This window comes from Phoenix dactylifera, chromosome 1, assembly GCF_051530095.1.
Source record: "Phoenix dactylifera cultivar Ajwa chromosome 1, Ajwa_hap1_PhDact_Kaust_v1.1, whole genome shotgun sequence".
NCBI classification, from domain to species: domain Eukaryota; kingdom Viridiplantae; phylum Streptophyta; class Magnoliopsida; order Arecales; family Arecaceae; genus Phoenix; species Phoenix dactylifera.
Window position 1 is genome coordinate 38,763,103 of NC_143190.1, and position 12,433 is coordinate 38,775,535.

The window sequence follows — 12,433 nt, forward strand, 5'->3', positions numbered from 1 at the left end:
AGGGCTCCAGGACCAATCCCTCCTTGGTATCCTCAACTCCACGGTCATCCTTGCCGTGGACGGCCTTCCGGTTAAGCATCTCGTGCTTTCTAAAGGGATTTGTTGGATTTGGGTTAGGGAGGAGGAGGAGGGGTTAGGGTTCGGAGGGGGGAGGGGGGGCAGGGGTTGGGGGGCGGCTGCAGGGGTTAGGGATGGGGGGTAGGGGGCGGCTGCAGGGTTTAGGGATCGGAAGAAGGGGATTAGAATTTATCTCTTTTCTTGTCTTGGTGTTGGCGCCAGGCTGGGGAGAGAGAGGGAATGGCCCCTGACGACACTTATAAGCGTCGTCAGAGGCTAGGTTGCCTCACCTGCTTTCCGTACTTGCCGACGCTTCAAAAAAACACCGATAAAATTTGGCCCCTGAGCCAAAATTGCGGACGCTTCTACCTAGCGTCCGCAACAAAAAGTCGGAAAAAGCTCCTTTTCCTATGGTGACCGGTGCTATGGTGTCTAAATATCACTATTCTAATCATCGGTGGTACGGTGTCCAAATACCACTATTCTAATTACCGGTGGTACGATGTCGAAACTAGATTCTCACAGATACAAGTCGACAGAGCTAACGAATAATCCCCATTGGCGGGGCCAGAACAGATCATAGCCATGCTGAGAATATATACATATAAAAATAAATTTCATAAATTGCCCAGTTATATTTTACAAATTTTATAGCATATAACAAAAATTTCAAAATAATAGTTAACATGCTTGACCCCTTTTACTAAATATAAAACATATTTCAAAATTAAATCTAGTAATAATTACTTTGCCAAACACTTTGAAAAATATACTTTAAAGTATTAAGTTACTTACCTCTTTTTGTTTTAAGTCCCACTTCAGGCAAACATGTGAGATACGCTTGTTTAATATCATTAAAATATTATAAATTTTAACATAATTTCAGAAGTCAAAATTAAGTACTACGGTCTACATAATTTCAGAAGTCAAAATTAAGTATTACGGTCCCTTACCCCCAAATTAGTTCAGTTTGAGCAATGAGGATTTAATGGGTCAGAGGTGAAAATCAAAAGTGGTCAAATCTAGTTAGGGCTAAAGTAGTGGCCGGTCTACCACCCAGGTATTGGGTCAACATAGATCCGAGCAACAAGAAGAATAAGGCTTACACTATGATCCCCAAGCATGTCTAAAGTGAGAAAAAGAGATCTTAGCTCGGATCTGGATTTGGTCTGATCCTGGGCTTGAGCTTGGTCCAAATGGTTCGAATCAACTATTTGAGAAAAGGTCTAGAACGGGGCAGAACGTGAGCTTGCTTAGAGAGAGAAAGAGATACACAATCTAAGCCTAATTGAACTTTTCGGCTTGATCCACTTAGTTAAATCCAATCAAAGGTTTGGCCTATTCGGTCCAGTTTAACCAAAATTAAAAAAAAAAAGATATTTGGCCTGGGTCGACTTGCATCAATCAATGTATCAGGCCCATAATGAATGGACTTGGCCCACAATGGATGAATAGGGCCCAAAAGAAATACGACCCATAATAGATGAGCAGGGCCCAAAATGAATGATCACGGCCCAAAATAAATATGGCCCATAATGGACAAATGGAGTCCCAAAATGAATAAGGTTCACAATGGACACAATCCATAATGGGTGAAGAGGGCCCAAAATGAATACGACCCACAACGGATAACGAGCCCACAATAGATGAACGAGCCCACAAATGAGTGAATATGCCCGGACATAGCCTATAATGGGCACGACCCAACAGGATAAACATGGTCCGAAGTCGGCCCATGATGGACATGGCCTAATAGGGCCCAAATTTGGCCCACAAAAGGCATGACCCAACAAGGCCTAAAATGACTAAATTGGGCCCACATACTTGGTTTGGCCCAGTAGAGCCTAAAATTGCCGGACTGCGCCCTAGTTTGGCCAGCAATGGGCACAGCCCAACAGCCCAAAATCACTGAGTTGGGCCTAAATTGAACAAGGCCCAATTGAATGTTCACGGCCTAAAATAGATCACCGTGGGCGTCCTTCATCCCGTTGAATAGGGAGGAAGAAGAGATAAAGGGAAAAGAAGGAAGAAGAAGCTGGCAGGGTGGTCGGGTCCTGGTGGCCGGGGGCCGTCGTCCGGTCAACGGCCAGCCGACCGTATTGGCGGCCGGCAGCCACTGCGACGACCGGCGAGAAGGAAGAGACCGAGAGTAGTCTCGGTTTGGGGCCAGAACAGATGAAGAAATTGGCCTCTATTTAATCAAAAGTAGAAGAACAGAGGGAAGGGAGGCGCACCGGCGAGTGGCGGAGAGGAGGGTTCTCGGCCGAGGGTGGCTCGGTAGCGGCGGTGGCGGCACTTCCCGGCAACGAGGGGAAATCAAAGAAAACAGGGCACTCGGACGGCATAGAGGGAGAAGAGGGGGCTTTGGGGCAGTGGCACTCTGCCGGGGTGGCACGCCGGCCACTGGAGAAGAAGGAGAAGGGGGAGGAGAGGGGGGAGAGGCTCGGAGATGGTGGCTTGGTGGCAAAAAAGGGTGGATTGATAGCAGGTTTTGAACGGCTCACCGCCGCGATTACCGCGGCGGTTGAGCGTGATCGGCGGCAACTCAAGCGGTCACGGGGCAACCGCGGAATAGCCGCGGGGCTGCCGCGGATCGGCCGCGGCGCCTCCGCTCCCGCCGCGCCTGAAGAAGGCGGAGCGGAGGAGGGAGGAGACTCGCAGTTGGTCGTGAAGTTGGAGTTGGTCGAGCACTCGCAGTATCCGATGCCGGAAGTTCACTGGGGAGGTTGAGAGGCATTGGAAGATTTGTGTGTTTGTGGAGCTATGGTGTTTTGGGGGAGGAAAGGAACGGACAAAGCTGGCAACCTCTCTTGGTTCCTCCTTGCAGAGCTGCTAGTGCTAACAAGGAATGCCCTTGGTCCGACTCATACATTAGAGTATATATGTATTCCCTCTGCCCATGTAGCACATTGCGATTCAACGAATGCTTACATATTTCCGCATGAAGGAGTCCTCTGGGGTGGTCAGAAGTACTGTGATGGTGGCTGTTGAATATATATACATTTTTGGTAAATATTTTTGAAGACAACCTGTGAATACGTTTTCATCTACTGACGTTAAATGATGATGTCTAAACAGTCAGAATTTTCTGCAAATGAAAGTGATGCGCGCCTAGCTATCTCTCTTCTGTTCCCATGCATTCCGCTGTTCTCCATCACACTGATTCTCTACTGTGATGGTAATTTTTGGTACCATGAATACCATTGTTGGTCCACTCAATCTCTGGACCTGTAAGAACTTTGGAATAGTCAGAAGCATATCCTTCAGTGGTCAGGATTCAAATGCTTTCCAATTCTCTGCAGACTACAAAACATTGCTTTTATCATGCAGAATTTCAGACTATTGGAGGCAAGGTTCTTCTACCTCTGCTTTTCGGATGGTTTTGTCATTCAGGTTTCCTACCTCTGCTTATTCTCCAAGCAGAGTTTTGTATTTTGGCTATCTTGGTTGGCTTCCACCTGCTGGGGTTTTGTTAGTAGTGGCAAATACCAGCTTCCTCAGAGGAGCAAAACTTTGATTGTACATTCTTTGACACTTCTCTATTAATAAAAATCTGGGTGGCTATCTTGCCTCCCTTTATATCAAAAAAAAAAAAAAAAGACTGTGCCCCTTGTAATGCGTTCCCTCTCTCGGCTATACCCACAGCTTGGATATCTCAAAATTAACTTTGGATTAGTGAGGGATGATGCAGCATGGCTGGCTAAATTTTTTAATTTATAGAACTTCAATATATATGTTAACTCAAAATTTTATGTACTTTAACTGTGTTAAAAATAAAATTAGTTTTTTATTTTGTGTTTTGCAAAACTTGTCATGAAGGGTAGTCATGGAATTAGCTATAGTTGGGTTGTTTATAGGATCTTAATTAATTTAGCAGTTGTATAAAGTCTATTATGTGAGCGTGGTTTGGGAGACAACAAGTCATTCTTGGATCGCTTTTTTGCCTCGCTGCGAAAGATGTTATATCATCATAAAGGAAATGGTCCATTTGATTATGTAAGCAGATTTAATTGAATCAATAAAGTGGAAAATTCTACGGTCTTCTTCCATCTTTGTTTCATTGAAGGCGTACAGGGGGTTGAAGGAAAAAAAATAAAAAATAGAACATGAGAAAATAGTTGAAGTATGTCAATTGTCAAGGAATTCCCACGCGAGAAACCCTATTACTGTGTGGCTATCCTGGTGTGTCACAGAGTGGCATGTTTGAGTACCTATTTCCTAATTGAAGCCTTTTTGGTCGCTCCTGGCAACCATGACGGCACGCGGAGAAACTTGGCTTTTATTGTCAAGCCTCCCTCAGAAATGGAAAAGTTAATTTTTTTAATTTTTTATTCCAAGCCTGCTCCTTTTCTTTTGAATAGACTAATCCAAGTCAAGATATGCTTGATTTAAAAAACAATAAAAAAGAATGATGCCATCAAATGGTTTCTTAATTTTGAGCACCAATGCATTCACTACACAAAAAAAGAACATTACCGACTCTTATTTGCCGACGCTTATTCCAAGCGTCGGCAAAAAAATTTTTCCGTCAACATTTGCCGACGCTTTTTAAAAGCGTCGGCTAATGACGACGCTTAAAAGCGTCGTGGAAGTTAATTTGTAATTAACGACACTTTTAACGACGCTTTTTAGCGTTGTTAAATAACGACGCTTAAAGGCGTCGTTAAAAGCGTCGTCGGAAGCCAAAAAATCACCTCATTTTAGTCCCACATCGGCAGATCTGAAAAAAAAAACAGTTTATATAGCCAAACCCAACCACTCTGCACGGATGGAATGAAGGTACCGATCGGAGAGGTTATTTGTATTTCTGAATGGAGGAGGAGAAGATACAGACCGCAAATGGTATTTTTTTGGCAAATGGAATTAGCGACGCTTTAAAGCGTCGACGCTTTAAAGCGTCGCTAAATTAGAATTAGCGACGCTTTTAAAAGCGTCGGGAAATATTTTTACCATTGTAGCATAGACGACGCTTTACCGACGCTTTGGAAAGCGTCGGGATGGTTTCTACCGACACTTTTAAGCGTCGCTAATAGCCAAAAAAAGCGTCGCTAATGTCCAAGTTTCTTGTAGTGATTAAATCCTACGCGACAGATTTTAGTCAACAGGTACTAAAAATTTATTTGATTCATAAATTTTTTTTTTCGAAAACGGATGTCTAGATATATAATATTTAATAATAATAATTTTTTTTATATTTGATCAATAATAAAATAACAAAAAAATATATATTTCAGAATAACTTATATTTGATTAAATATCTAATTTTCTAAAAAATGTATAAATATATATATATATATATATTATATTTTTAATAAAAAATTTACGACATTTTATCTAAAAACTTAAGAATATATTTGGGAAAAAAAAATATCCTACTTTTCAACAGGTAGAAGTTGAACTTCTTCATATCTCATAAAAAAAAATTTCTACAAAATATTGAAATCTTGAAAGGCCACTTTTTCATTTTTTATAAAAATTTCAATCAAATATTTTATATATATATATATATATATATATATTGTGTTGACCAAATTGTTTCTTCTTTTTCTTTTTCCATGAATCAAACTAACCCTAATCGTCATTGAGGTGGTAGCTCAGTGGAACGGGGCCTTACTTCCAACCAAGTGGTTCCGAGTTCGCAACGTGCAGGCGTCGATTAAATTATGGAGACCTGCTCGAATACGGAGTCTGGAAGGGCTACTGGTCCACTGGTACCTCGGTGGTGCCATGTGTGACGTACTCACACGAAGGGTTCGTGCCGGAGCCCAGACAGGTAATCGAGCCGGGCCCACGGATGGGCAGGATATGAGTAAAACTGGCTGGAGTGCCCAACATACGGTCATTTCTGCCCGCATCGAACATTCTTCTGGTGGGGTGGGGCCTAGTGGGGGCTGCTATATGGGGGTGGGCTTATCCCTTCCTCCCCCTTCCCTTTTTTTGTTTAAGCAAAAAGGAAAAAAACTAACCCTAATTTCCTAGGCTAATGTAGATTTAGTCAACAAAAACTAATTGTAAAATGGAAGCGAAAGAGAGGGCTGCTTGTTCATTCCCCCATTCTTTATTAACTGCGTAATTCGCTTCGTGAACCACAAGGTTTTTTCCGAAACATTCCCGTCTGTACGCCCCTCTTCATCCCGAACTCTATTCCCGAAGTATCCCTTAATGGCATCTAGGGGTAGCCTAAGCGTCTTAGTCGCCTAAGGCCTCGGCCCATCGGAAGGCCTCCGGCCCTCCACTCTCCAGTGCATCGCTATTATGGGAATTGGGAATTTGGGATCGCCATTCGCTGTCGAAGAAGAAGTCGGAAGTAAGCCTACTGCCTACGAGCTGCTCCAAGCCTCCAGCTGCCCATCATAGGTAGGATTCACAGTTGGCTGCCGCGGTGCTGCCCTGCCTGCCTACGATGTACGATCCAGGGCCTCGAGGCATGGCCAACGCCCAACAGGCAACGGACAACGGGGTATGGGCGTATGGCTGCCTACGAAGTACGATCCAGGGCCTCCATAGCCCGTCTTCTCCATCCGCCGGCCGTTGTCACCAGAATAGCAGAATCTCAGTCTCCCACTCCCAGATAAGTAGATAACCAGAGAGAGTCGGAGTCCTTTCCAGTTCCTTCCCTAATCGCTATTCGCTAATCCCTAGCCCTAGTTCAATCTTCGGTTCTTCTAATCTTCCGAGTTCCGTCCTTCGCGGCTTCGCGTTCACCGTCCTTGGCTCAGTTCTTCCGAGTTCCATCCTTCGCCTATCTCTTCTCCTTCTCAGCCCAGCCCTTCGTCCTCGCCGCCCTCACCGGAGCCCAGAGGTGACTCAGGTGAGCTTCTGCCTTCCGAGAACGGGTTTAGGCCCTTTAGGGTGTTATCTTTGTTGGGTTACTTGGGTAATGGGTTATTACTTATTTATTTTTGTTATTATATACTCATAAATCATAATCAGGTTCTCTTTGCTCTGTTTTGCTCTGATTATTTTTTCATAATCAGGTTTCTGAATACTGAATAATACTGATTAGGTTCTCTTCCTCTGTTTTGCTCTGTTTTTATTTTTATTTTTTATTGGTAGTGTTGATGGAAAGTGATGCAATGACTCTGATTTGGTTCTCTTCCTCTATTTTTTTTTACACAGTACACACGCAACACACCCTTGGAGCTCTTTAGTAGCCACTAGCCTGTAATTTGTAAAATAAAGCATTTAAGGTCAATTCCTATGCAAAGCTGAATTGATAAGGGCCTCTCTGTTACAGAGCTTAATATCATGATGTACTCTCTGTTAGAGTGTTACAGAGCTCCATTTTGCACCCCTTTCCACTTTACTATTTTCATTTCAATGCCATCAAAATTTTTATTGTCGGATTCTTGTTCAAGCTATTATTTTAAGAAAATAAATTTTTATGTCTATTCTTAAAAATTGACAATAGCTTTTCATGTCTAGGGGTCTCCATTAAAATTGACAGTAGCTTCAGCACCCCTTCTCGCCTTTGAGTTCGGCACCACTTGTCGGGATTTGAGTTCGTTGTCAAGTCCGGCACCGCTTGTTGGGACTTGAGTTCATCGTCGAGTCCGGCACCGCTTCTATTGACATTTTGGGTTTTATCATTTTCAACTCTATTCTATTTTGATTTGTTTGTAGTGATTGTCTTAATTGTTTTGTTTGATAATATTATTTTTAGATTCAAATGTCAAATAGAAAATTTGAATATGGGTATGAAAAACTCAAAAAGAAAAGAAAAATCAAAAAACTCATTCAATCTCAAAAGGTGCTTTAGATAGATTTATTGTCACAAATAAACAAAACACTACATCAAGTTCAACTCAGAACGAAATAGGGTTGGAAGATGACATAAAAAGAACGAAACAAAATAAGATTGACAACCAAATTTATAGTAGTATTCAAATATCTACTGGAACAATATCTAATGAAGAACACAAATAAGAAATTAGATGGAGATAGGATAAACAAGGATAGTGTAGAGTTTAATGAAACTAGTTCTATTTCTATAAATATATATGATCCTGGTCAATGAAAAAATATTGATACAAAGTTGAGAAATCAATTAGTAGAAAGAGGTCCAATTAGAGATTATGATCTTTATTTTCCTAGGGATGAAAATAATAGACACTTTTCTACGATACATTACATTCGTAGTTATCTAATGGTGAAAAATATGATAGAAGATGGTTAGTATATTCAAAGGATTTGGATAGGGTATATTGTTTTTGTTGTAAATTATTTGATTCAAAGCCTAGCACGAGTCAATTAGTCAATGAAGGAAGTAGGGATTGGAAAAATCTAGATATCAAGTTTAAACGTCTTGAAATAACTAATGAACATATCATTAGCATAAATAGGTGGATTCATTTATAAATGAGATTGCTAAAAAATAAAACAATTGATAAAAGTCTCCAAGAACAAATAAACCAAGAGAATGATTATTGGAAAAAAGTTCTATTGAGAATTATTGCTGTCGTAAAAAATCTTGCAAAAAATAATTTAGCATTTCGAGGAAAGAATAAAAAGATCTATGAAAGAAATAACGAAAATTTTCGAAGTTTTATTGAAACGATTACAGAATTTGATCCAGTAATGCAAGAACATATTCGATGCATTCAACATGGTGAAATTCACAATCATTATTTAGGTCATTGGTGCTTTTGAAAAACTGTTCTCCCAAGTGCAGGAGAATCGCACAAGTAGTATAACTCGGAAGTCCGAGGTCGATTCCTCAGGGAACGATCTATAGATTATTAGCGTATTTTTTTAGATGTAATTTTTAGTTGATCTTCAAAATTTAAAAGCAGATAATAATAGATAATGAAACAACGTTCAAGAATATAGAGAAGGCTAGGGATCTGGATTCCCCCTTGATAATGTTATTTTCAACAATTAAATTTTTGCGATTCTTGATTAAGGATTAATTAGATAGAATAGTTCTAAGCATGGAATATATACTTTGAAAACATGAATTCAACATTCAAGTATTTATCGTGCCGGTTACGTCTACGATAAATCAAAAATCGAAACAACCCATGCATCAATAAATATAAACCGTACAAGATCTATCTAACAAATAAGTATGCAAGAACCAAGAGCATATAATAGATGTAAATTAAAGAAAATAATCGTTCAGAATTTACGTGAAGAAAGCAAACTATCAAGGGTTCTTCCATCACCCTTGACCAAAGGTGTTAGCCTCCCATTACAAAAACACTAGCCTTTCCCTCTCTAGCCTTTCCCTCTCTTATTCTTTTTTTTTCTTTTTCTTTTCGGAAACAGGGCATCCCCTGTTTCCCTCTCTCTTCTTCTTTCTTGTTTTCTTCCACTGCAGCAGCCCGGCGCCTCTGTTCTTCTTCAAATCGGAGCCTTTCCCCCCCCCCGAATGCCCTCCTCTCTTAGCCGAGAGGGAGCTTTATAGATAGTATTCGATCCCCCCTGAGCGCACGCGGTGAAGATGGGCGGACGGAGAGGAATCTCGGACGTTGATCGCGGCTGGGAGGATGCTGGATATGCACACGGGCGAATTCAACGCTGGGAACGGATGCAGAAGAGGGTGGTTGATCACGGGAGAGGCGATCGCGGGATGAGCGGACGAATCGGGAGCTGGACTTGCGTGGGATCGACGCTCGGATCACGGTTGACGCGTTGGGAGAAGCTGTGAATGCGGAAGAGGTGTGGCTGAAGAACGGGATGCTGAGACCTTGGTACGGGCGGAAGCGGACATTGGGCTCGGATGTGAGATAAACCGGAGGAGATGCCGCGCTGGGAGGTGACGTTGCTTGATCCGGGAGCTGGGAGGCGTGTGAAACGGGCGGAAGAAGGGGCGTTGATCGGGATGCTGGAGATGGAAATGGTTGCATCCCTGGAGGAGGCGGATTGAGCGGACGGGATGACTGGGACGAGTGAACTGATCACGGTTGAGACGGGCGGACGAGTGCTGGGATGAGCGGACGAACGGGATCGTCCTGGCGAAGATGGAAAGACTCCGCATGGACGCTGTGGAGCGGGAAGCTTGGATGCGGGTGCTCCACGGACGCTTGGGAGGTGATTGCGGTCAAGACGGGAAGGGAGCTGATCACTGGTGCGGATGGAATCAGGATGCTAGGATTGGGTGCGGGAGATCAGATCACATATCTCGGCTCACGGACGATTGGAAGCTTGAGTTGCATTGCGGAAGTTGGGAAGTCGCTTGGGTGTGCGGAAGAAGAGTCATAGACTCTGTTCTGCAGTTGGGAGGATGCATCCTTTTTAGATGAATTTATATAAAATAATGTTAAAAATTATAATAAGTGCTAAGGATAAAATATTAATCATGCAAATGTTAACATCTATTATTTATCATTATTTTGCTAGCATTAGGCTAAGTTAATTGGTACTTAGATCGCACTTTTGTGCTCTTATCAGTCATAATATTCAAAATTAATTAATTCAAATATTAGCATCTGAAATTAAAACTATAATAACTAAAAAGATTAAAGAAGCAAAATATTTTTCTATAATACTTGATTGCACTCCTGATGCAAGCCATTAGGAGCAAATGACCCTAGTTCTAAGATGTGTAGATACTTCAACAAGTCTAGTAAAAGTAGAACAATATTTTTTAGAATTTTTAGAAGTAGATGATACTTCTGGAAAGGGCCTTTTTAATGAATTTATAAATATAATAGAAAAACATAAACTTGAAGTTAATGATATAAGAGGACAAGGGTATGACAACGGATCTAATATGAAAGAAAAACATCAAAATGTACAAAGGAGATTATTAGATATAAATCCTAGAGCATTTTACACACCATGTGAATGTCATAACTTGAATTTAGTATTATATGATACTGCTAACTCATGTCCAAGACTATATCTTTTTTTGGAGTGATATAACGAATTTATACCTTATTTTCTTCTTCTACAAAACGATGGAAAATTTTACAAGATAATGTATCTACATTAACTCTTAAACCTTTGTCACAAACACGTTGGGAAAGTCGTATTGAAAGTGCCGAAGCAATTAAAGATCAAGCTCCTAAAATAAGAGATGCCTTAGTTTAATTAGCGGAAACTAGTGAAGATCCTAAAATAAAGAGTGAAGCCATATGCTTGGCTACATATAAGATTGAAAATTTTGAATTCTTATTAGGCATGAATATTTGGTACGATATATTGTTTGCTGTTAACTCAGTTAGTAAGAACTTACAATCTGAAGACATGCATATTGATGTTGCTATAGATCAATTAAAAGGTCTTCTTTCTTATTTGAAAAGTTATAGAGAAAATGGATTTATGAATGCTTTGACTTCATCTAAAGAAATTGCAAATAAAATGAAAATAGAACCTACATTTTGTGAAAAACGTGTGATCCGTAGAAAAAAATAATTTGATGAAAATACTGATGATGAGACAACAAGATCAGCTGAAGAATCTTTTAAAATTGATTACTTTTTATATATAGTAGATCAAGCTATTTTTTTAATTCAAAATAGGTTTGAACAATTCACCATATATGAAGATGTTTTTGGTTTTTTATTTAATTTTAGAAAGTTAAGATATTTGAATGAAGAGAATTTGAAAAGGTGGTCTTAATCTTGAAAACTTTTTAAAGTGCGGTGAATATTCTGATACTGATGGTCTTGATATGTTTTTGGAGTTAAATATTTTAAAAGAAGTTTTACAAATAGAAACTAGTACCTCTATTGATACTTTAAGTTTTATTAAAAAATAGATTCTTTTCCAAATGCATGCATTGCTTACAGGATATTGTTAACAATACCTGTAACAGTTGCTTCTGCGGAAAAAAGTTTTTTAAAATTAAAGTTGATAAAATCTTATTTGCGGTTAACTATGTCACAAGAAAGATTAAATGGATAAGCTATATTATCGATTGAAAATAGTATTTTAATGAATCTTGAGTACAAAAGTTTGATTAGGAATTTTGCATCTCAAAAAGCTAGACAGATTATTTTTAAATAAATTTTTAAAATATTTTGTACTTATTAAAAATTTATTATTATTATTATTTTTATTTTAAAAAAAAAGTTCTCTTTGTAAGTCCATCCTAGGCCTCCAAATGCAGTGGGCCATTGGGCCGCCCCTGATGGCATCCTCCTCTTCGCTGTACCCTCGTCTGATCCTTCCCGCTCTGCTCCTTATGCCCACAAAATCCAATTCCCAAAATGTCCCCGTGTACACTAACTGTGGCAGCGACGCCAACTACACCGTCCCCAGCACCTTCGCCACCAAACTCGGCCTCCTCCTCTCCAACCTCACCGCCTCCGTCCCCCTCGCCGTTGGTATATTCTCCACCGCGACCGCCGGTGCTGGCACCTCCGCCCCCGCCTTTGGCCTCGCTCAGTGCCGCCCCGACGCCGCCGCCTGCCTCAACCGCTCCGCTGCC